The following is a 24,824-nucleotide window of genomic DNA, read 5'->3' on the forward strand; positions in this document are numbered from 1 at the left end:
ATTTTATTAAATTTTTTTTAATGTTTATTTTTGAGAGAGAGGGAGGGAAAGGGAGAGAGATACAGAGTGCAAGGCGGGAGGGGTAGAGAGAGAGAGGGAGACACAGAATCCAAAGCAGGCTCCAGGCTCTGAGCTGTCAGCACAGAGCCTGACATGGGGCTCAAACTTATGAACCCCAAGATCGTGACCTGCACCGAAGTCTGACGCTTAACCAATTTAGCCACCCCGGTGTCCCAGCACCAGGAATTTTTAAAAATTACTTATTATTTTATCTTTTAAAACCACTTTTGTCTGCCCCAAAGAAAGTTATGATGTTAGAACTGATATCAATTTATTTGCTATCAAAGGCATATATAGTGAAGTACTTCTTCATTCTCTTGTGTTTTCACAAATGACCAAGATGGGCCAAATGACTCAAGTCAGGTTTGGGTATATCAGATTGAGCTGCATGTTTTCTTGGTTGTATTAGATTGGAAAGAAATCCAGACAGGGTGGGGGAGAATGGGGGCAGGATTGGAGCTAAATTTTTTGGGCAAAACCAAAGTTTAAGGTAGGGGAACCAGGTACATTGTCAGGTTAAAAGGGCAAGAGGACAATGCTGGCTCCAATATTTCTCTATAGAAGATAATTAAACCAAGAGGACATTTTGTATATCGAGTAAGAAGCTCAGAGACAGGGCAGTTCCATAGTTGTATGATGAAACAGTGATGTCACATAGGATCCAGATTCTATCTCACTGATCCCCTACCACAGCCAGCATAGTGGTCTTGCCTTTATGCTTATCTACTCATGATCACAAAGTAGCAATCACATCCTTGTCCAAAGGAGCCTAAGGGGTCCCAAAGCTTTCAAAGACATCCACAGGCAGGAAGAAAGAAAAAGACAGTTCTTATCAGATGTCTTTTGCTCTCTCTTTTTTTAAATCACAGATTGAAATATTTTCTAGAAGCTCCTGACTTGCCCTCAGATGTCACTGGACAGAAAAGGATCTTATATATACATCTGGTCCACACTGGTATGGCAGTCTTAAACTGATCAGATTTCAGTCCCTGGGGAGGGGAAGGGGTACAACCTTTTCTGAGCACTTGGCTGCCCACTATTTGAACAAAAGCAGGGTTCTTTTAGCAAGGAAAGAGGGTGGATTTGCTAGGTATATAGAGAAAAACACCTGCGACAGTCAGCATTTTGGTTAGAGGAGGAGACCAGGTGATTTCTTTGTGTTGGTTTTGTATAGAAAAAAAATGTTTCTTAAATTTGGAATTTCTTCTCTTTTGGAGTAATTTGTGTATGTGGAAGGGAAAAGGGTGATTAAAATTATGAAGGCTAAAGTTCTTCCAAGGCCATTCCTAACTCCTCTACAGAAAGATGGGGAGATAAGCCCACCAGTCACAAGTAGTTTAAGTGACATGGGAGAGGAAGAGTAGACTTTGAAGTAAAATAAAGAAGTTGAAGTTATTTCCTATAAATTATGTTGGGGATACATGACTTATAAGGGCTATCTTCTGAAGGATGCTCGCTCAGACTGATAAAGAAAATTCAGAGGCAGAGCAGTCAATAAACAACAAACAAGAGTGGAGAAGAACCATTTGATTTCTTCTAGGTTGTTTGAAATATTGGAACTAGTTTATGGAGCCATAGGAGTGTGGGATGCCAGGATGGAAATCTTGAAATCCATAGGTTTCCAATTCTCATGCCTATTTCATGTCCACTAAACTCCATAAGAAGGCTTTAATGTCACACAACAGCTGAAGAATTGGGTTTACTATAAAGGATGCTCCTGTTTGCTCTTCCAAGATTAAATAGTATCTCCTCTGGCAAGCTTGTTTTGATTTTCAAGGCAGTGATTGGTTCTCTTTCTGTGGGACTTCTTGTCAACCTGTGTAATCTCACCCCTAAGGTTACAGTGATTACCCATATTTCTATAGCCTGTGGTTTAATGCAACAAACATATGGTAGTAACTATATGAATAATGGAGATTGAATTAACAAGCATGAGATTAAATAAATGACAACATGAAAAAAAGAAATTCCCTTTGTTCTTTTGGAAGAGTTGGAGTAATCAGCATAGAAGATTTAAAAAAAATATACATGTACAATAGCTTTTTTTCTTGAACACTCTTCTTTCATCTCTTATAATCCTATGTAAACAAATCCCTTATTTCTAATGCAGTAGAACTTCACCCAGCCTTGAAATTAATAGCTCAGTATTCTAAATAAATAAATAAATAAATAAATAAATAAATAATAAAAGGGACAGATTGTGTTATCAGATTTGTGCCCTGAAACCAACCATCTCCTGCCTCTTCTGTACAGTTATAAGACCTAAATATGTTTGTAAAAAGCCTGTTTACTCATAAACAGGCTTTTTTATGCTAATAAAGATGGAAGTCTGGAATTTTACCTTTCTTGTTTAAATACATTTTATTGGAATATGTTGGCTTTTTAATCTCAACAATGAGTAAGTTTTTAATGTGAATTGCTAAAGAAAAAAAAGGCTTAGAAACCTCAAATCAGATTCTATTCCATATATTAGGTATTCCCAGAATCCTAAGACATAGTAATATTTATTAATAGCATTATCCTACAGTTTGTGCCTCTATAGTTCTTATAGTAGCACACTTATGCCAAGTATGGAATCAGGTGGTTTTAAAAGACATGAAAATGGCCAGGTTTGATCCTTGGTCAGTTTTCCATAAAATAGATATTATTATAGTCACATAGAGAACTGTTTAATATGGGACAATAATCTTGGAAAGAGCACTGGCCAAGGAGGCATAATAGTCAAGATTAGATCTTGGCTGTACATCATATCATTCACTAATTCCTTCTGAGCCTGTTTCCTTCTCAAGAATCTAAAGATGATGCTGTAAGTCTTACCTATCTTATTAGTAGTTTTGAGATACAATGAAATGAGTGTACCAAAGGACTGTGAAACCTGTAAAAGTTATAAAATTGTCAATTATTATAATTATTAGTCACCAGAGCCACAGACACAGTGGTTTGAAAGGGGATATAGCTACTCATTATCAAGAGGAAAAAAAAAACAGTGGGTCAGTGGAGTCATATCCATGTGCTTATATATTTTATAAGGAAAAATCATTGATTAAATGTGGTATATTTGTCACCTTGTCTGGTCTTAGACATTATTTCCATTGTGACTTGATCAGAGAAGTTGTGAAGTTAAGCAGTCATCTAGGAACAAAAGGATCCAAAGTTTGCTACACACTTAAGAACAGGTGAGGAAAAATAAAACCTAGAGATATAAAAAGAAAGTGGAAGGATGGGCAGGAAAGAAATCTATTTTCTATTAAACAGTGTACATAATCTCTTTGAAGTGTGTATGTCTGGTGTGAGGGAAGAGAAAGCAAAGAAAGTAGAATAAGAGCACACTGGCTTTTGATTGCTAGGGATGAAGTAGAGCTATTTAATCTTCAGATTGCCCTCACACTGTGTGCATCTATTGTGCTGTGGTTGAACTCTAAGAGGCAGTACTGTTGTGCCTGTTAATTTCAGCACAGTGTGAAATTCCCCCCTTACTTAAAGGGAATGGTTAGTTCAATTGATGCACATTTAACTGAATCCACAAATCAATAAACCACTTGGATAAAAGTAAAGTGTGAATCTTCCTGAATGGTCTCCTGATAGGAGAAAACAAAGAATAGCAATAAGATCTGAAATCCCCAACTGGGAATTAAGCCTGCTTTCCTCTGCCTGGCTTAGCAGATGACGTCAATTGGCTATGACTTATGAATGTTATCTCTATAACCCTCTTTCTACGGGCCTCTCGCTCTTCCAGCTGAGCGTCTACAGGCTAGTGTACAATTTCATGTCATATCTTGAGAATCAGTGGAGCACGGTTTTTAACTTACAGTGAAACTGGGCAGTGGGACAGGAGCTGGTGGAACCAATCCAACTGCAGGTTCTGAAATATGAAGTCTGCTGGGTAAGGCACAAGATCATGGAGTATGGCAATCTTTGGGCACAGTCCAAACCACGGACAAAAACCAGTCTGCGTGTAGTCACAGGGCACATAACTGGGCTGGGGTTAAAAGGCAGGATTCCAGGGATGGGAGCCAAGGCAGTAGTCCATTTTACCAGCTAGAGCTCTTGATTGAAAGCAGCAGAAACTTATGTTAGCTATCTAAGACAAAAGAGGATTTATTATAGGGTGATCAGAGACTTGCAAAATTGATTAGAGGTTGGAGGCTTGGCTTGGGGGAAAAAAAGTAGAAGTATTTACAAAAAATCAATTCCCAGTGGTTTAAAAGACCTAAATGTGAAAGATAAAATTGTAAAGCATTTTAGAAGATAGTGCAGGAAAGTATCTTCATGAAGTCAGGGTTGGGAAGAATTTTCTTACAAGACACAAAAAATATTATCCATAAAGGAAAAGATCACTTTTTCTACTACATTAAAATTAAGAACTCTATCCATCAAAAAACACTTTAAAAAAAAAAGAGTCAAAAGGCCAGCTACAAGAGTGGAAGATATTATTTTTCATATTTAGCTACCAAACACCTAGATTCAAAATATACTGAGAGCTCCTACAAATATGAAATATGAAAAGACATATTGAGCCGATAGAAATTGTACATAGATCTTGAACAGGCATTTTACAAAAGAGAAGAAATTAAAATGGCTGATAAGTACATGAAAAGGCTCTCAGCCTCATTAGAAATAAGGAGAATGCAAAATAAAACCACATGAGGCATCCTTACATAGTCACCAGATTGGCAACATTAATACATCAGATAATACTAAGTAGAGGTGAGAATGTAGAACAGGCCTTTCATCCACTGCAGGAACACAAATTGGTGCAAGCACTATGGAAAACTCATTCCCATTATCTCCACAAAACTGAGCACACACATACCCAATCACCCAGCAATTCTACTTGGAGATGTTTATCTATGATAGAACAGACCTATAAATAAATTTACAGAATAAAATACATCTATGCAACGTGGACAAATCTCATATACTATATAATGTTTCAAAATAGACAAAGAGACAGAACTAAACTGAGTTATTTAGTAATGAATCTTCAGGTGATAGAAAGAAAATAAGAGTCACAATAGACAGGTCACAAGAGACCTCTCTAGGAGAGAGGAAGGGGATTATGATTGGGGAAAGGGCACATGGGAGGGGGAGAGTAGGCACTGGTAATGTTTGCATCATGCAAATGAGGACAAGTCGCCAGGCATAACACATGACATCTACCTGCTAGAGTCAAGTTCACTGGGGAAACTCATGCAGTGAGTATCAGTGGCACATGTGCATGTCCCTGGGCAGCACACAGATAACCAGCAGAGCCAGATATAAGACTCTGAGTCAGGGATTGCAACCCTTGGCCTTTGGAGCTTTTTACTGCAGTGATAGAACCTTGGCCTTGGCCCTACCCCACCAGCTTAGTCCCTGTGTATGATGTAGCACCATGCCTACAAACCAGGGGCTGGCCTGGTAGTTATAGCTCAATGACATGGCAAGTAAGTGGCAGGACTTGCCAAATCAGCATTCCCCCTCTCCTGGGATATTCAAAGAGACTGTGATCCAAGCCTTACAGTTAACCAAGATCAATTGCCTTAAACACCAGCCTGCAGCCCATTTCCAGGGAACATTGCATGAAACCAATTTTTTTTCTCAGAGACCAACTTACAGGAGAAAGAGTCTTGGGCAAATTTAACTCCTACATCTGGCTTTAATTTTCCTACCTGTTGGTGAGGTTTCACGGTTGTTTGTATTATAATTATCTGCCAAATTTTACACATCCTTTATATACTTTTCTTATGTATGCCTTATTTTACAATTAAAAAAACCAAAAATATTGGAATCAGGAGGACTCTAGGAGGTGTGGGCCGGTGGGGGGGGGGTGCACCACGGCCAAGATTCCTGTGCTAACACAGCCTGGTTCTCAGGCTGCCACGACACACCCTTGCATCACTCACTATTGACTCAGAGTCCCAGGACAGAGGAGAATTACCAGGCAGTGATAGTCTCCAAATGTACTACCTGGCAGGCTATCCCAGAGGCCACAGGACAGAAAACCTCATGAACCAAATTAAGATGCTCAAATGACATGATTTATTCAACTGAATTTAAACACATGGTGAGAAGCAAGGGGAAAGAGCTGAGGTAAGTTAACCCACATAGCATAGGAGCACATGGAACGAGAGGGCCATAGAATCTAACTCTTAGGATATGCAATGTTTGTATGCCTTTCCTGTCTATGCCCCATGAGTCTTCACCACCAAAAGTGTGTTTGCAGAACCAAAACTGGGGTTTGAGCAAATGGCCCACAGACGGATGATGCCCTGGGCCAAAGACACACACTTGCTCTGTTGGACAGATACAGGGACAAGTGCAACTAGCCATAGCTGGACAGTGCCAAATATTCTGAAGAGCAGCCACGGATTTTATTTGTGTTTTGTGGGCAGAAAACACATGGTGCCGGAATGGGTATCACCAGTTGGTGATGAATTAAAGCATCACATATATTAAGTGCTGCAATATAGTGTATTTAAGTGTATGTGTGCTTAGTACCCATGTGCTGTAGAATATAGCAACAATATTGTTGGTCCTTTCATTGTTCTCTATGTTGGACACACACATGCTCTACTTGCTAGCTTCTTATGCTCGTCATACTCTGTAGGATCTGCCTACATCCAACAAACTTTTTGCTCACTAGCTATTTACCTATACTGAAGCACCTTAAATGTTTTGCCTATTTTTATTAGATACATGCTTATTTATTTGATAGAATTGATTATTCTCAAAGCACATGCACATGACACATCTGAATGACTGAAACTAAGTCATGTACCCATTTCACTGATGATGCCAGGACAAAGAGAAAATAATGCAGCCCCTTTGGGTTGTGATGTAAGGAAGTGAGCTGTTATCCTTACCAAAAATATTCATAAATACTCATAAAGAAGAATTTCCCTATAAAGGAGATCAGAGTGCAAATAGGAAGTAGGAAATTAGATACTATATGGCCCTAATGAACAAATGCCTACCACAGGCAAGAGGAATATTTGCAAGGGAGTGAAGTTTGGGAATAAAGCTAAAGTATTGCTGTTACTGGAAATGAGGCATTGCTTCTGCGTTGGCTAAGAAGCAGTTGGTTTGAGTCTGAATGCAGGCATAATGAACTGGGATGTTTAAGAACCTCTTTCTTCGGGTCAGAATGCTTCATGACTGCTACTATAAAAGTTGGGCTGAGCTTCCACACTTGATCTTAGCCAAAAGGCCGAGAAGCGATGAGGCTGAGCTTCCAGATAGTGATTAGATGTCTCCAAGTATGGAGAGTGGAAGGAATGCAGTAGCTCTGATTAGCCTGGGCCTGAGAATGTGTCTCAGATTTCCTGGAGTCCTAGCCAGCCATGAAGTTCTGCATTTCTGGTAATTGTTATAGAGACTTGTTAATGAGAAGTAGAGCAGTTTCCACCCATCATTCCTCTAACATGTTGCTTAGATAATGAAGGGTCTCTCTTCTCTCTTCTCTCTCTCTGTCTCTTTCTCTCTCTCTCTCTCTTCACACACACACACACACACACACACACACACACACACTTTCAAAAGAAAGCTATACTAGAATTGTCTCTTGACAGAAAGTTATGTGGTGGTCAGTAACTACCTTTAGATGATATCTGAGGCTCTGGACAATGTAAATAATCTAGAGGAGCCTTGGGTTACTCAGCAACCTAATTTTTTAGTTATTCTCTAAGAGCTATCTTGGAAAATTGCTTAAAGTTCTATCCTAAGCTTGAGTGCGACCTAAGATTTGAAAAATCTTTGAGGAAGTTGTCTACAGTCCTTCGCCACTCTGATTGATTAATATAGTCCTTTTATTAATCCCAACCAGAAACACTTTCCAAAGTGGCCTTTCTCCTCACCCTCCTCCATACAAATTATAGAAATGTGCTCTGTAAGTAGAGCTGATACTGTACCTACTCTTAAGTAGTGTCTGGACAATGATACATAAGACTTCACAAACATCTCATTTTCATCTTCCCGTATTTCTCCCACAGGGCACAAAGGAATTAAGGCCCTGGGAGCAGTTCTTTAGAAAAAGGTAAAATAATAACAATTATACAGATATTAAAAGATGAACATGCATTAATGATTTTATTTTACTCATATATGTGGTAAAGGGGATCAGAATACACCAACCCTAAATATGCCACTTTGGCACAAGGATTATTTTGAGTTAAAGGCAACTGAGAGGCAACAGATGCAGGAAGTTCTCTGCCTTCCCCTTATCTGCCTAAAGCAGGGCATAAGTTTCCCTTCATGAAGATATCTGCCCCCTTCTACCTACAGATCCCCCACCCTTCTCCCACCCCAGAAGATAAGAGCACTCTTATCACTGGAGACAGAGCCTACACCACAATGAGTTTGTACAGCAGATCTTACTAAAATAAGACTTTATTTTCCATTTTTCCCCCAGTAACTTCCCAGTGATTTATCAGCTCTTGAAGCACAACCTTCTTTTCTTTGTTAAAATGGTACGTAACCCCAGAGTCCAACTCTTCTTTGCATTTTACTTCTTTTCTGTGAACTTCAGTGCCTATAAACATTAACAAAAATTGTGTGCCTTTTCTCCTACTATTTTGTCCTTTATTAGTTTAATTCTCAGGCTTCCTGGTACTGTACCTAAGAGGGTAGAAAGAAAGACAGAGGGAACCAGGCAGAAACTATAGCTGGTTCAGAGGAAAAGTCTGCAAACTTATCTGGCTAGCAAAGGAATGCTGAAATGAATTTCCATTGTAGGCAAAAATTATATTTTACCCTGGGGATAAGGAGAATCAATTAAATCTCTACCACACTGGACAGCATTTACATGTGTATCAGTTATTTACAACTCAGAGGGATTACAACATAGCTCAAAAAAAAAAAAAAGGTTAGAATCTGGTAAATTGGAAGGATGTGCTATATGTCAAAGATGCATAGTTTTTTTTTTTCTTTACTGAAACACAGTTTTTTTCTATGAAATGCAAAATAGCTAATACTGATTTTTTGTTGACTTCTCTCAACCATTAATATTTTTTTGACTCAACCATTTCCTTAACAGGCTTATTGTACAACAGGGTCTTACCCAGAGACTTTTAATATTCTCAAGGTTAATGTGCTGGAGTTGTAAGGATTTTTGGAAGAACACTTCAAGAAGCCCTTAGGGTTGCTTGGGATTGGATTTTAGGTGCTTAGCTTTAGAGAACTGGGAAATCAATTACTATTGCCAGCTTCCTGGATGTCAAGAATGGCCACTGTTTCACACAATCCCTGCCAGATAATAAAGCAGTCAACATTTTCCCCATTCATAAATCATTCATACCAACTGTTCAACTTGACATTCTCCTTAAAGAATTCACAGTATTTGTGAATTCTTGTGATACTTGTGCATGAGGTCTCTATAATTAAAAATGTTTATATTACATATTCTGGCAATGCTGTTTGTGTTATCCTCACAGTGTTATTTGCTGCTTATGCAGCTTCTGGGGAAAATAGATACAGCCAATCCTCATTATTCTCAGATTCTGTATTTGCAAATATCTACTTGCTAAAAACCATTCATAATTCCCAAATCAAAATTCAGTGTATTTTTGTAGTCATTCACAGACATGAGCATGGGCAGGGTGGTGAAAATTTGAGTCACCTGACACATATTCACAACTGAGGTGGAACAAGGTGATGTTCTGTCTTCTTGTTTCAGCTCTCATACTGTAGCCAGTGTCCTTTTCATGGTTTATTTAGTGTCACCTTTTTCAAATTTTTGTTTGTGGGTGATTTCTCTGTTTAAAATGGCCCTCAAGTGCACTGCTGAAGTTCTGTCTACTTTTTCTAGCTGCAAGAGGGCTGTAAGGTGCCTTATGGAAAAAACATGTGTGTTAGATAAGTCTCATTCAAGCATGAGTTATAGTGCTGTTAGCCATAAGTTCAATGTTAATGAATCAACAATATATATGTTTAAAAAGGTGTCTTTAAACAGAACCACACCTAAAACAGGTTATATAAAAAATGCTCTCAAGATTCTATCCCTGGATTTCCCCTTTGAGCAATGATTTAATATTCACTAATTCAGTGTTTGCAGTGACTTTATAGAACATACGTATCAAGAACAACAAGAATCAATTGTATCTATCTCAGAGCATGTTGGTGTGGACAGTGATGACTTTTCTTCCTGGTTAATGTGCAGACCTCTTCTTGGCTTTTCTTTTGTGGCTAAAATTTATATCGTTTGGTTTACTTGAAGATATTTGCTTGTGTCAAACCCTTGTCAAGAGATGGTTAAAGAAAGACAGCAGTATTCTTTTGGAAAGCGTTTTCTCCTTTTTTTTTTTTTTTGAAGGGATGGAAATACAATCTAAACACGATGTCCCTCTTGTTCCAGATTGTGCTCAGTTACTAGTGAATTAATTGCCTGAATACTTCATCCTTAGCAGTTCATAGAATTTCAAGTGGAATCCCATTTATATGGTTTTCATTGCCCTTCTAAATTCTGATTAGCCTTTCCATTGACACCTTGGCCCTTTCACTTCTTGTGGGTTTTGAAAAATTATAATGAATGAATGAGTGCTGGGCAGATCTCATTTATTTTACAGCTCTGTGCGCTTGTTTCTTTGAAGGGAAACCATGTGGGCCCCCTGCACACACACACACATTCATGTGCGCATACACACACACACACACACACACACACACACACTAATTGGGGTCATATGGGAGTAAAGACCTGGAGATGGGGAAGGAGGGAGAGATGACAAGATTCCAAAAGGAAACTTGTTAAATACCACTGCATAGAATAGTTTTAGATAGAACAATTGCCCTGAGGGGCTAATGCCAGCTAATAAGAGGTTACTGCTGCAATAACATTTTACCCCTACTTTTGACAATAAAATGCAAACCAGATTGGAAGTGGTGAGGGAGAGCAAACCATGTAGGTGAATTGAGTTAGGTACCTGACTGCCCTTAGGCAACCTCAGTTTTGTTTTGTGCCAACCTCCCTTTGAACGATCACTCCGTTTTCTCTCCAGGTGCAAATAAATGGCTTGGCCTCTTTTTCTACTCAGAGAATGGGGTCTGTTCTCCATCATTATCACCTTCACACAAACCAAACTTTTTATATTTCTTCTGTCAGATATTTTTCATTTTTACCTTATCATTGCAACATGAAAGAATGGTCCTTTCCTAAAGAAATTCCAAGCACGGGTATATGAATGGAGGCAGAAAGAGACTGACTATAAAAACACTAAAATTATGCCATATGGGAGTTGATCTTTTTTGGGACAAGTAAAAGCTCAGGAGCATTGACATCTGAGAAATAATACAGGGAAGGAGACTTAAGGGTCTGGGCTATGCCACTCACCAGCGTGTGAATTTGGATAATTTTTATAACCTTTCAAAGCCTATTTTCTCATCTATTACAGGGTTCAACAAACGTTGTATGTAAAGGGATAGATAATAAATATTATAGGACTGGTGGGCCATATAGTCTCTGGTGCAAGTATTTAGCTGTGCTGTTGTAGGGTAGAAACAGTCATAGACAATATATAAACTAATGGGCATGCTGTGTTACAATAAAATCTTATTGCCAAACACAGGCTGCAGGCTGAAATTGGCAGGCCAGATTTGGCCCACAGGGCTGTTGTTTGTTGACTACTGACCTATAAAGTGGTGATAATAATAGTACCCAATTCCAGTGAGTTGGGAAGATGATATGGATGTAGTACATGTAAAATATTTCATGTAGCATCTGGTTTATAATAAGTGTCTTTGCTAAAAAGATAATTTAAAAAAGGATTTAAAAATCATAATTTTCACACAGGTATAAAATGAACATGTGTTAAAGATTTCAACTCATTATTAATGATGGGATCAGGCAGATAGCGTATCTGGTTCAAAAGATATGTTTAAAAAACCCCAGAGATTTATAGATCAAAAACAATGACATTAATTTGCAAACCGACACAAAACTGGCTTGGAGGAGGGAAGTGTGTCCTTTCACCAGACAATTCATTTACATGTTCATAGTCAAGAGTCGTTTTCATTGCGTTTTAATTTCCTACAATTTACAGAGTTGAAAAATAGCTCAAAGGTGATGAAAAGACAGAATCAGATGACCCAGAATGCTATGCTCTTAACAATGCATAATTTGCCACTGGAGAAATCCAGTAATCTTATTTGCTGATTCCAAGTTTCTTTGTACACTCAAATCTTGCTATTATCATTATTGCTCGATGTCACCTAGGGTCACCCTGTTCTTTGAGACTGAAATGGAATTGGCTTAAATTCCATTTGTGTGTGCTCCAGTGTTTTCTTCTAAATCAAGACTGGTTTGAAGTTCCTGATTCTATTGTGTGAGTTCAGCGGGTGATTGCCTCAATGAAATGTGCTGTGATGTTCCCTTTTGGCATGGTGTCACCCTGTATGAGCTGAGATCCCAATGACCCCATGCCCCTGAGGTATCACCAGCCTGAAGGTCTATGAATGCAAGGGGCAGTAAAACATAGGTATCCCAACAATGCAAATAGTTTAAAATTACCATGGCTTCCATTAGGGATTTCCTACTGGCTGACATTTGTTAGACTCTAATCAGTTTCTCAGCTCTTTCTCTCCTACTCCTTCCTTACCTACCTTCCTTTCTCAAACAGGTTTAAATTCTTGTTCATTTTTTATGTTAAACAGCTTAACTATCTTTTTATTTTACAGTCTCCTTAGAAAGTATGATTTGATAATCTACCAAATTTGGGTATACTTTGGGTATACCCAAAGTAGCTTATCAAATTATTGAATTAAAGGAAGGCCATGTGCACAGTAGAACCTACTGTGAACCTACTGGGTGTGGTTTCAGATAGATGTGTTTCTTTCTTGTTTATTACTGTTTTATCATCATCATTAGGAGGAGGTAAATCAGGGGTACAAATGGGACTGTTTGGCAAACAGCTACTTCTGCAGGGTGCTGTGTGGCTTTCATGTGTCTTATTCAGTTACCTTTTCCTTCTTTCCTTCCTTCCTGCCTTTCTGCCTTCCTGCCTTCCTGCCTTCCTGCCTTCCTTCCTTCCTTCCTACACAAATTAGATATATTTTTAAACTGTGATTAACATCTTTTCTCCTCCACAGGGAAATCACAAGACACACAGAGGCAATGTCAAGTCCCAGCAAAGGTGTCCAAGTGTTGGGATATCTTCAAGGGTTCCTTAGGCATTCTCAGTGTCAGTAGACAAGTAGGCCTACCTAAAATGGTACTTAAACAATTATGCAGAGAAAATAAATTGGAGATTGACAACTCTTCTCTTTTAGGAAATCAGTGGTAGACTTTTGTCAGCCTGCAGAAATTCAGACTTGAATCTAAAGGTTAGAAGATACACAAATAGTCCTTTTAGGTTTGGTGGTCTAAACTAGCATCTTGGGTTTAACTATTAGTTATAGTTGGGGTAAGGAAAAAATGTGAATGATTTCTGAAATTTAGTGGTTGTTCCAACTGGGCCTTCCCTCTCTGCCTTTGTGTTTTACTTGGCTATTTGACAACAATATAAATTGTAGAAAACTGAAAATAGTGCAAATAATTTCCATTCATAGAAATACAAATTATGGAAGCACCTGGGTGGCTCACTCAGTTGAGCCTCTGACTCTTGATTTTGACTCAGGTCATGATCCCAGGGTTGTGGGATCAAGCCCCTGTGTTAGGCTCTGTGCTGAGTGGGGAGTCTGCTTAAGATTCTCTCCCCTCTCCCCTGAACATGTGCTCATTCTCTCTCTCCCTCTCAAAAAAAAATAATTAAAAAAAAAGAAATGCAAATTTTGTTTAATGTGTGTTCAAGCTGCACTGTAAAGTAGACTGGTGTTAAAGAAAAAAAAATATTCTGACCCTTATTAAAATGGTAAAGAAGACTTTATTCAAAACTATTGTAATAGGGGTATTTTGATAGGAGAGAAAGATTGGGCTCAACTCCAAATATAGCAGAGACAGTTGGGAATTTATAGCCAACAAGCAGAGTGAGAAAATCAGTGGATGGAAAATTACTAAGAGGGTACATCAAGGATAGGGGTTCTTGCTAGATTGGCCTAACAGGATTCTTGTTAAAGGCAGGCCAAGGGCTTATTTGTCAACATTGGAGAATGAGAAACTTGATCAGATATTAAGGATGATCAGATACGAATGATGAAATAAGCTTACTTAGCAAAATTCTTGCTAGTTGAGACAAGGGCTCAGAGAACCTGATTAAATTTGGCTAAAGACAGTCTTTGTCACTAGTTAGGGTAAGTCTCCTTGAATAAGGTAAGATTTGAGCAAAGGCTTGAAGGACACAAGATAGTTGGCCTTACAGATATCTGGGTGATTTGTGTTCCAGGTGGAGGAAACAACAAAAGCCCTAAGGCAGAAGTTTGCCTGGCAGAGTGGAGGAATACCAAGAAGGCTACTGTGATGGCCACCACAGTGTATCCATTGCACTTCTTACAATGATATTAACATTCCTTCCATTTTTCTGGCTAGACTTTGTGAGCATATTACATGAATTTTGTTTTATACCACTAAGATTTGGGGTGGTTTGTCATACAGCAATAACTAGAATATCAACAATGACTGAATTTAAGTGAATAAAGAGAAGTGTAGATTAAGGTGAATTCAGAATGGCATTAACAAGGCGGGGGGGGCAGAAAATATAGGACATTATTGGCCAAAGTAAACACTGAGTTTTATTATAAGTGAAAAGAATGAATGAATGAATGGATTATTGGGAAAGATGAACTCTTAAAAGACAATAATTATTGTGCCCATTAATCAATAGGCTCTATAGTGAAGTGAAAAAAAACATGTGGTTGAATCTCAATGCTACCACTTATGATTTTAGTCATGGAAGTATTATGTGAATATTTTGGTCTTAATTTTCTTTTTTAAAAAGTATTTATTTATTTATTTTGAGAGAGAGAGAGAGGCAGAGAAAGGGAAAGAGAGAGAATCCCTAGCAGGCTCCATGCTGTCAGCACAGAGCCAGATGCAGGGCTTAGACTCATGAACCATGAGGACATGACCAGAACAGAAATCAAGAGTCAGACACTTGACTGAGCCATCCGGGAGCCCTGATCTTTATTTTCCTTATGTGTAAAATAAGGTTATGCTATGAGGATTATATGTTATAATGCATACACTAAGCACCCAATATTTGTTAGATTTCTTAACTGCTCCCTTTCACTTATTGAATATGTTTGATTGCCCATCACAGTGAAAGGGATTGGATTTAATCTCCTTCACCATTTACAAGAACTAAGTCCAGTAGAATGGAAAAGACAAAGAGGCACATTTTAGCTCTGGATAGGCCGGTAAGGGTCAATAGCATATTATTGCATTGCAGTGTCAGCATTACCTGATACTGAATCTGACTATATTTACTAGCTTTGTGACTTTAGACAAGTTACTTACATCTTCAAACGCACATTTCCTTTATTACTAAAATTTCACTCATTATAGAACCTGCCTCATGAGTTTGTTTTAGATTTAAATATGGTAATCTATATAAAGTGCTTAGCATGGTGTTTGACACTCAATATATATCAACAATTTACCCCCAGTTGGAACAAGGAATGTCCAGTGAAGACTAACTTCCCTTACTGGAAATGTTAAGGGAAATATTGCATGTCTATCCAAAGAGGAAGTTTCTTCATTGACCAGTTCCAATTCTAAATTCCATGTTTCTCAGTTCCTTTCATTAGATCTTTGGTTTCTTTGATCTGTAACTATATCAACTAGATTTTCTATTTTCATCTTTTGCATGTGGTCCTAGGTAATGAGATTGTATTGGTTGGGATGCACTAAATTTTGCTCTAATAACACAACTCCAAAATCTTACTGGATTAACCAAACAAAAAGTTATTTCCCATTTACGTTAACATTTCCATTGTGGGTTCACTGAGAGCTGAAGGTAGGGATGGGATGGGAGTTTCACTCATTTGTTGCTCTTGGATTCAAGTTAGTAGAATGATCATTATATTGAACGTTGTAATTCATAGTGCCAGAGGAAAATGAAAGTTCTAAGCAGTACTTTTTAAACTATCTGTGGTAAAAGACCAGTTTTTATTTATTTTATTTCTAATCTGTTATGGACCAGTACTTTTATAAAATATGGTAAAGATAAATCATTGATCACGTGTTTGAATGTTGCAGCAGTGCTAAAGTACTATTATTTTCATCTTTATTTTCATCTTTGTACTTATCTTTTCATGGACTAAAAATAGTTTATGGACCAGTGTGCAGCCCGCACTTGGAATACTACTGATCTGAAGGGTCTCATGCTGGTAAATACTCTAACCTAGAAATAACATCTCATTTCCTTTCAAAATTCATTGGCTAATACTAGTCATATGTTCCTTCTCCCAACAGTGAGAAAGTCAAGGAGTTCAATTCTGTTGAGTACCCTCAAGATGGAGGGAGGGATGAAAGGAATATTGAAGAATTCTTATGATTATCACACTGATCACAAGAGCCTTTTTATGAAATACAGATTTCTAGGAATAAGCTGGGAGACTTTGATTTAGTCAGTGGAGGAGGAGTAACTGTAATCAGTACTTACAAGGAAAAAAAAAATCTTCCAGTTGATTTAATTATTCACAGGAACTATGTCCTAGGTGAAAAACATATATTCATCTCATAGATCATGAAGGAAACTTGAAACCATCTTGTATTAGTCCCGGTCCTCTGAGATGCAGGTTCAAAGACAGAGCTAAACATGCATGGATTTTTATCTGGGGAAATGTTTGTGTGAAAGGAAATGGAGAGGGAGTAAAAAAAACTGGGAGACTCAGCAGACCATAATGGAAGTCTGATCGCAAGTGAAGGAGAGAAGTTTGGGTCAACACATTATAGACAGCTATGCAGTCTCAGAATGAACCAGCAAAGCTATTGGGGATACTGAGCCAAAGTTGGATGCCAGCAGAATACTATGTCTTCTAGGAATCTGGGTCTGCCTTGTGCAACTCCCCCCACCTCACACTACCCCCATACTCAGTCATTGTCTGAGAGTAGCCTTGGCACAAACCAGGCAATGAATTTCAAAGCACAGCAGCTGAGGCCCTTGGTCAAGAACACTCTCCATGTAGGAGGTTTGCAAGGCATACGCTCATGGCTGCCACGTGCCCTCTCTCTAGTCTTCTGCCTTCAGAAATTTTAAATATTTATTCCCATTTTATGAATTAATTACTGAGGTCAAGGGTGCTTAGTGGATTAAGGCACTGGCACAAGGTCCAGAGTTATTAAATTTGGAAAGAGAAACCAGAACCACTTATACCCTGCTGTCCCTAGTGATACACTTATGGCTTCCCTAATTGAAAATATTTTTAGTGGATATTAAATTATTTTGAATTTTAATCTGCCAAGCACTTCTCCTTTTTGCTAGCAGCAGTACTATATTCTTTCAGTCATGAAATTTTTGTCTTGGTGTGGTCCCATCTGCCTGACCATAAGCAAGTCCTCCAGGAAGGAATACCCACTCAAATTGGGCCAATTATCTTCTTCCCTGGGACTTTCAAAGTTCGAACATCCTGACTGCTTGGGATAGAAGGCTGGGGAGTTGTTGGCAGTCATGCTCCCTGCTGTGGTTTAAGTTGGTTTCTGGGAATGGAATAAAAATGCACAAGGAAACAGAGATGAGACAACTGATGGCAATACCAATTGTCCTTGAGGTTCAGCTGCACTTCCTATCTTCCGACCTTTATATAAGACACCCAGTATCCTTCTAGCAATTTCCCGATTTTGCCTAAACTGCAGTGATCTTCTGTGCCCATCTTGGCCTTGAATATGGGTATGATCTTCCATCTGCCAGTTAGGATTTTTGGGTCTCGGTTTTCCTTATCTTTAAAATGGGGCTTAGAATAAATGATCTCTAAGGTCCTTTGTAATTCTATAAGTCTTTTATCTAAAAGAAAGTTCTATGTTTGAAGAGGATATAATTTCTTTTGGACCTGTTTTGCATATAGGAATTGGAGACCTGGGATGCCAATTGATATATGTGAGGTCGGACTTTTTGTCTTCACTGGAAGAATGAATGCAGCCCTTCCTGCATTGGTAAACAGCTGGGTTTTCTTAACAGTGACCTATAAAGTGGTCTGAAGAGCCATATCCATTTGTCTCTCTTCTGTGATATTTTTGTGTTACCATCTATTTTGTATATTTCTATAACAGGACTTGATTTAATGGCAGGAAAAAGGAAATTCAAAACGATAACTCTGGAGGTGGCAATAATAACATTTCCACTGTAAATAATGTAATAAACACTAGCATAGTTCTATATATGTATGCTTTATAATTTCTTACTTAGTATTGGGTGCCTGGTGTGACTCAGTCAGTACAGCATGTGACTCTTGATCTCGGGGTCATGAGTTCAAGTCCCACATTGATCGTGGAGCCTACTTAACTAGTGGGTGAAGGTATGAGTAAATAGGTGATGGGGGTTAAGGAGTGCATTTGTTGGGATGAACATTGAGTATTGTATATAAGTGTTGATTCACTATATTGTACACCTGAAACTAATATTACATTATATATTAACTAACTCAAATTTAAATAAAAACTTTAAAAAAATAAATTTTAATTCTTAAAAAGTTTTCCATTTAATTCTCAAAAGTTTTCTATTACTTGAAAATTGGAAGAATTTATTGACTTTAAAAAAATCTGCATGTATTTTAAGTTTGTTGGCCAGGGAAGAAACTAGAATGAATTCTTTGGGAGAGAATTGACCTTTTTTTTTTTTTTAATACCTGAATAGAGTGTTTCCTTATGAAATAGAGCCAAACCCCACATAAGGAGTTTTCCTACTTGGGATTCATTTAGATAAAAATGATTAAAATTGGCTTACACAAGAAAGTGAAAAAGAATATTGCAATTGTCCATAGATTTAAGGAAGTATTTAGGAAACTTGAAGGGAAAATGAGAAGAGCTAGACTGAAGGAGTAAACAAGGAGAAAGCTCAGGCTTTTAGTCATATATTGGCCTTAGGTAAAATATTTCCTGGGGAAGACATGTTTGACGACTTTTGAGACACAGTGTGGTGTCTGATGTTTATTCAAAATAATGTTGGGTTGAGCACTGTGCTTTATTTTTCCTCCTTTTCCAAACTATTTAGTAAAAACCTGCATAAAATATTTTTGTCTAAATGTTGTTTTAGAGAATGAAAAAAGAAGGGATATATCCTAGCCAAGTGGGGAGGGGAGAGAACGCCAGGTGTAGGAAGTGAGACGCAAGTGGGACAATCAAAAACTCAATGCCCGGTAGGCTGGGTGGCTCAGTTGGCTGAGCATCCAACTCTTGATTTTGCCTCAGGTCATGATCCTAGGGTTGTAGGATCGAGCCCCGTGTCAGGCTCTGTGCTGAGCATGGAGCCTGCTTGGGATTCTCTCTTTCTCTCTGCCCATCTCCTGCACATGCTCTCTTTCTAAAACACACACACACACACACACACACACACACACCACACTTCTTTCAGAATGAAGAAGCTAAGGCACAGGGAAATCATGTGACTTATTCTGGCTAGAAGATACTATAGACAAAGAGAACAAAGGGCCAGTTTTTCTGAAGTCCAGCTTCCTAGCTCCTTGCTGGATGACAGCACACACTTGATGACCTTCTTGAGGCAACTGATTAAGTTACATTTCTGGGCAGATGGAAGTCATCATGTTACCCATGACAGGTGTTCTTTCCAATATTGAGACATCCCCCTATGTCCCATTCATGTAGTGCCTGCTCTGTGTTTATGGAATTAGACAGCACTTGAACCTGGAATGTACATTACCGCATTTGAGGCCAACTGGCAGGGCAATCCCACTTTCATGGACCTTGAAGCCTCTACAATTTGAGCAGGGGCCTCTTTAAGAAAAAGAATAAAAACTCTCAAATATAACATTAGATATAAAAGTGCATATTTATCTGGAAAAAGAAATCACAACCAAACACATATTTTTAAAAAGGTGGGAAATATCACAAGCATAAAAAAACAGAAAAATAATGATTTTTACATTATTTAGCAGCTTGTCACTTGTCTTTTATAGTTTCTTTCCTGCATCCTATTTTGACAGCTTCTTCACATAATAGTATTTTGTGATATCATTTTCTATTGAGAGAATAGAACGATAATCCAATCTTTCCTCTAGAGAGGTTGATTGACACTTTTTTATATTTTTGATAATAATAAAAATACAGATGCGCTTTTCTGTTTGTAAGATGACTACAAATTTGTACTCTTTCGCCATAGGAATTCTCTTTGATCCTTCTTTTGCGTGATTCTCTTCAAAAAAGAAAAGACATGTATGGTGTTGGTAACTATATCTTGTATATTATTGAGTACCTTCCTGATAGGAGGGAACTTCTGTTTTAATTATGTATTTATAGGAACTGAATCTATGTATAATTTTACCTGTCTGATAAAAAATTCTTCACCTTATTGCACATAATATCTTCTGGATCCAGATCTTTCAACCTTGTTTCTCTTCTAATTCTTTCATGCTACTGGTTCATATCATGGTAATACTTTGGCCCAGCACCTTCGTGTCTGGTGTAGGATGAGTTGACACAAGTGGATAGAGGGAATATTCTTGTAGGTCATTCCTACAAAAGGAAAACTTGCAATAACTTAACTATATGCAGAAGTGACTGAGAACCACATACATGTATCACATAAATCAAAACTGAAAATATCCCTAACTGAGCTGCTGTTTAGCCAAGTTGTAAAAATGCCTATAGCCACTCAAAAATTACCCAACACAGTTGGAAGTTCAATGATGAGAAAAGCAGAGTGGAAAAAGATAAATCTTAACCAGTTGTGATTAAATTATTATTTTGGCAAATTTTACAAACACACACTGACCATATGAACATATTGTTGGGGCTCCTCCCAGAGCCTTGAAAGGAGTTTGTGTGAGTGAAGCTAAAGCTTAAGCTTCATTAGCTTCACGGTAAAACCAACTCAACTAACTGGTCAAGTGATTGCTTATCAGGTGCATTCCATTCTGGGCCAAATTCTTTGGGTAACAGTGTATATTCCAAAAGCATGCTATTGCTTCCTTGGGCTTTTTTTCTCCCTAAGAGAATTCTGGCTTTGGCAGGTAGCAGTGCATAATGAAGACTTGCTTACTTTTCTTTCTAGTGAGACCGTTATGATTAGATGTGATAAACCTAATCATAACTTTAATAAGAAACTGCTTTCACCTTATTATTTGCCCAAACTGTGTGTGGGGTTTTATTGGCCATAAACTGTGTTTACTAATTCTTCAGGTTCATCAACAAAGAGACCTGGCCTTTTTGGAAGGCTTTCTGGCCAAGTGGTTTCTGGGCAGATCAACTATTAGATGCTCAAATGCTCCAAGGCATCAAAATGGGGTGTTGACAGATGCACAAAATTGAGAGGGGCTTCCTGGCAAAATGAAGAAACTTGTTTCTGCTCACTAGAGTCAGCCTTATTAATTGTACTCTAATAATTTTTCCTCTTTTTTCCACTCCCTGCCCCCAGTTTATTGTAGTGGATTTCCTTATTTCTTTATTGAAGAGTATTAGTAAAGAGATTTCTAAATAGAGCGAGTTAGCCAAGGTCTTAATAGGAAGAGAAGGAGTAATTGAAGACAGCTTAGTACAGAGATTTTTTGCATAGGTACAGGCAATGGTAATGTATACAGGATGGTGTTGTACCCACCCCTCTTGTAGCAATAACCAACCATCACATTTGTAACCTTGAAGGGTCTAGTGGAGGGAGCCATCACTGACACTTGGGGAGAGAACAGTGGCTGTAAAGGAGGGCTGTGTAGCAGAGGCAGTGACTTCTAGTGAGGGAATATTGCTAATTTAAAGCCTGACAGTATTGAGGCAGGGGAATAAACATCCTGACCTTCCTTTCGTATTTCTCTTTGATCTTTTGCAGGTGATTCTCATTGGCTGAACTCAACAGCAAACCAAAGGGCATGCAAGTTTATTGATACAATCAATAAAGTTCAGGTGAAGGGCACAGGTAAGGGTAGAGAGTGGATTTAGAGGGGCAAAGAAAAAAATATCCAGCACAGAGTGCTACTTAAATTGGAGGAATCTTGCCATTACAAGACTGGCCCAAGAGGAAAATATCTACATATTCCTGTCTTAAAAAATAGGCTTGCAGTTTTGTCTAGCATCCCAAATTTCTTTCTCTCTCTCTCTCTCTCTCTCCCCGTCCCCCTTTCTCTCTCTCTTTTTCAGAGAAGGACTGGCTGCCCAGCTTGAGGGAGTGTAGTCATCAGATAGCCTCAAGGTGTCAGCTCCATTAGGGTTTGTCTCAGCTGCCAAGAGCCGTCTTGCTGGAGGTCAGGTTGTATTTTCTGGGGATAGACTTAAGTTGAATACAATTAAATGGTTCAAAACCCTTCTTTTTACGTATCTATTACAAAGTGTGACCTGTTAAATATTGTCTTAACCTTCACCACTTTTCTTTACAGAAAACCTGTTCCAGAAATGACATTAAACCTTTCTTTTGAATATTTTTACTGGAGCAAGTCTTTCCTCATTTCAATGGCTATAATAAAATGAATTTTCCATATGCTAGAATTATCTTTTCCCTTTTTCAGTCAGTGGTATTTTTCAAACTCCATATATTCTAGATGTTATTTCTTTAGTTTCCTTGGCTTGGAAGAAATATGTCAATGTTTATCTTTTTTTTTTTTTTTTTGCTTTTTAAGTTCTTATTTTAACACCAGTTAACATAGTGTTATATTGGTTTCAATAGTTCCATCACCCAATGCGCATCACAAGTGCACTCCTTAAATCCCACCACCTATTAAACCCTCCCCCGTACCCTTCCCTTTGGTAACCATGTCAGTGTTTATCTTAGTAAGAAATTCTAGTGAATAAATTTGTGTATTTCCAAGATTGAAATGGACTAAAATTCTACCCCACTCATTCTGTAATGCCTGATGCAACTCATTCAGAGAAAATCCCGTTTGGTTATGGTTCAGCCTGGTCACTGAACATTTCTCAGCCTCATTTTATGATCTGCAATAGACACTCTTACCTTGTAACATGAGAAATCTGAGATAATTTTGTATTATGTGTTCTTCCATTACTTTTCAATCATGCTGATCCTTTTTCATCTTCCTTAGCGAATTTATGAATTTTCTAATTGATACATTTCAAAAAGAGCTTTAGGGTATTGAGGAGGGCACCTTTTGGGATGAGCACTGGGTGTTGTATGGAAACCAATTTGTCAATAAATTTCATATATATAAAAAACAAAACAAAACAAAAAGAGCTTTATGAATTCTTTAATATCACATCTTTCTCCAGGTCTTGTGGTGTACTGATAATGGATCTAAATTTCTTTCATAGTACTTTACTTTTTTAAAATGCATTCCTTAGTTTTCAATTTTTATTTTCTTGCCTAAGTTTTTGTTTATGAATGAAATTGGGGAAAAAATATGGACTGCTTGGAAAGCTTGTAGAATCAGTAAATATACAAAACAATATAAAATTCTGGTGCAAAAGACACATTGATTATGTTAAACAAAATTTTTCTGTGTTGTATGAAATAAGAGGGAGAGTAAATGAAAATGATTTAGTAAGAAGAGTATTATATAGATTCAAATATTAAGCAAAAAAATCAAGCACATTGTAATATCACAAAGATAAAGTTTTCAAAAGTACAAACGTGCTCTGTTGTTTAGTATACATACAAACATACCGTACATATATACACACTTGAAGCAAATATATAAAGACATACTTGATTACGATACATATTGAATTCAAAAATAGTTTTAGGATGGGAAGAGTAATAGAATTATGAATGGATACACAGAGATTTTCAGTTGTTTTTGCATTTTTCATCTTTTTCTGTCAAGTTTCACTCTGGCTATTTTCTTTTTATGTGTCTTCTAGTTTACTAATCCTCTCTGTAGTTTTGTCTAATTTGCTATAAACTGTTTATTGAGTTCTCAGTTTCAGTTACTATTATTTACAGTTCTAAGATTTCCATTCATTTATAATAGTTTCCAGCTCTCTGCTGAAATTATCCATCTAACTGTCTAATTTCTGTCAAGAACTGAGAATGGTCTATTATTTTATCTAATTTTCAAGCTAACAAGTTAGCATGCTACCATTTCATGCATCTTGACAGAAGACATAAGGCTCTTTGGGTCAGAGTAATATGACATATCACCCACAGCACAGCAAGATGCCTGTGCTTCATGATTGCATTGATTCCCTGTGCTCTTCAAGTCCCACATGAAGAATAATTTAGCTGGGTACTGCAGTGGGTTTATGTCAATAGCCAAGCATCTCCAAATTAGGAAATACAACTCTTTCATAATGAACTGCCAGCAAATATTCCATTTTCCCTGGACGGAGACTTTATCTTTATTATACTACATAGTAAGAAAATCTTCCTGTTGCATCAGAGGGGGAAGTTATCACTTTTCCAAGGCTGTTTTCTACATAAGTATATTTTAAAAGATGGCCCAGAATAAAAGCTGTCAGTAAATTTCCTTGTAAGATAGGAGAAACTCAGGAGACCCATAATGAATTGTATATTCCAGCAATTTCTTGAACGAAATCACATATTTTAAAACTATTTTGACTATCTGCCTCTTCCATACCTATCTTCTTCTTATCTGTTATTTGCCCTTGGTTTTTAGTCCTTAGCCATTTTGCAATAGTCCTAAAGAGTGATTAAGAATTAATTGTTTTGATGTTTTATATCACTGAGGTTTTAGTGTTGCTTGTTACAACATGCCTAGCTTAGCAGAATGTTATTTTTACTGCAGTTACGGCTATCATTATTGGAAATTACTCAATGAGTTCTTCCAGAAACAAAATGGGAGTGTAG

The 24,824-nt window shown here is 37.7% G+C and overlaps 1 long non-coding RNA gene across 1 annotated transcript in view; it reads left to right on the plus strand.

Moving 5' to 3' along the window:
- Positions 1-24,824, plus strand: part of LOC115517262 — a 48,354-nt gene that overhangs the window by 17,443 nt on the left and 6,087 nt on the right. Inside the window, exon 2 of the long non-coding RNA XR_003969754.1 lies at positions 21,900-21,986. This is a non-coding gene — a long non-coding RNA (uncharacterized LOC115517262). The remainder of the gene's footprint in view (positions 1-21,899; positions 21,987-24,824) is intronic.

This window comes from Lynx canadensis, chromosome B3 (assembly GCF_007474595.2).
Source record: "Lynx canadensis isolate LIC74 chromosome B3, mLynCan4.pri.v2, whole genome shotgun sequence".
NCBI lineage: Eukaryota > Metazoa > Chordata > Mammalia > Carnivora > Felidae > Lynx > Lynx canadensis.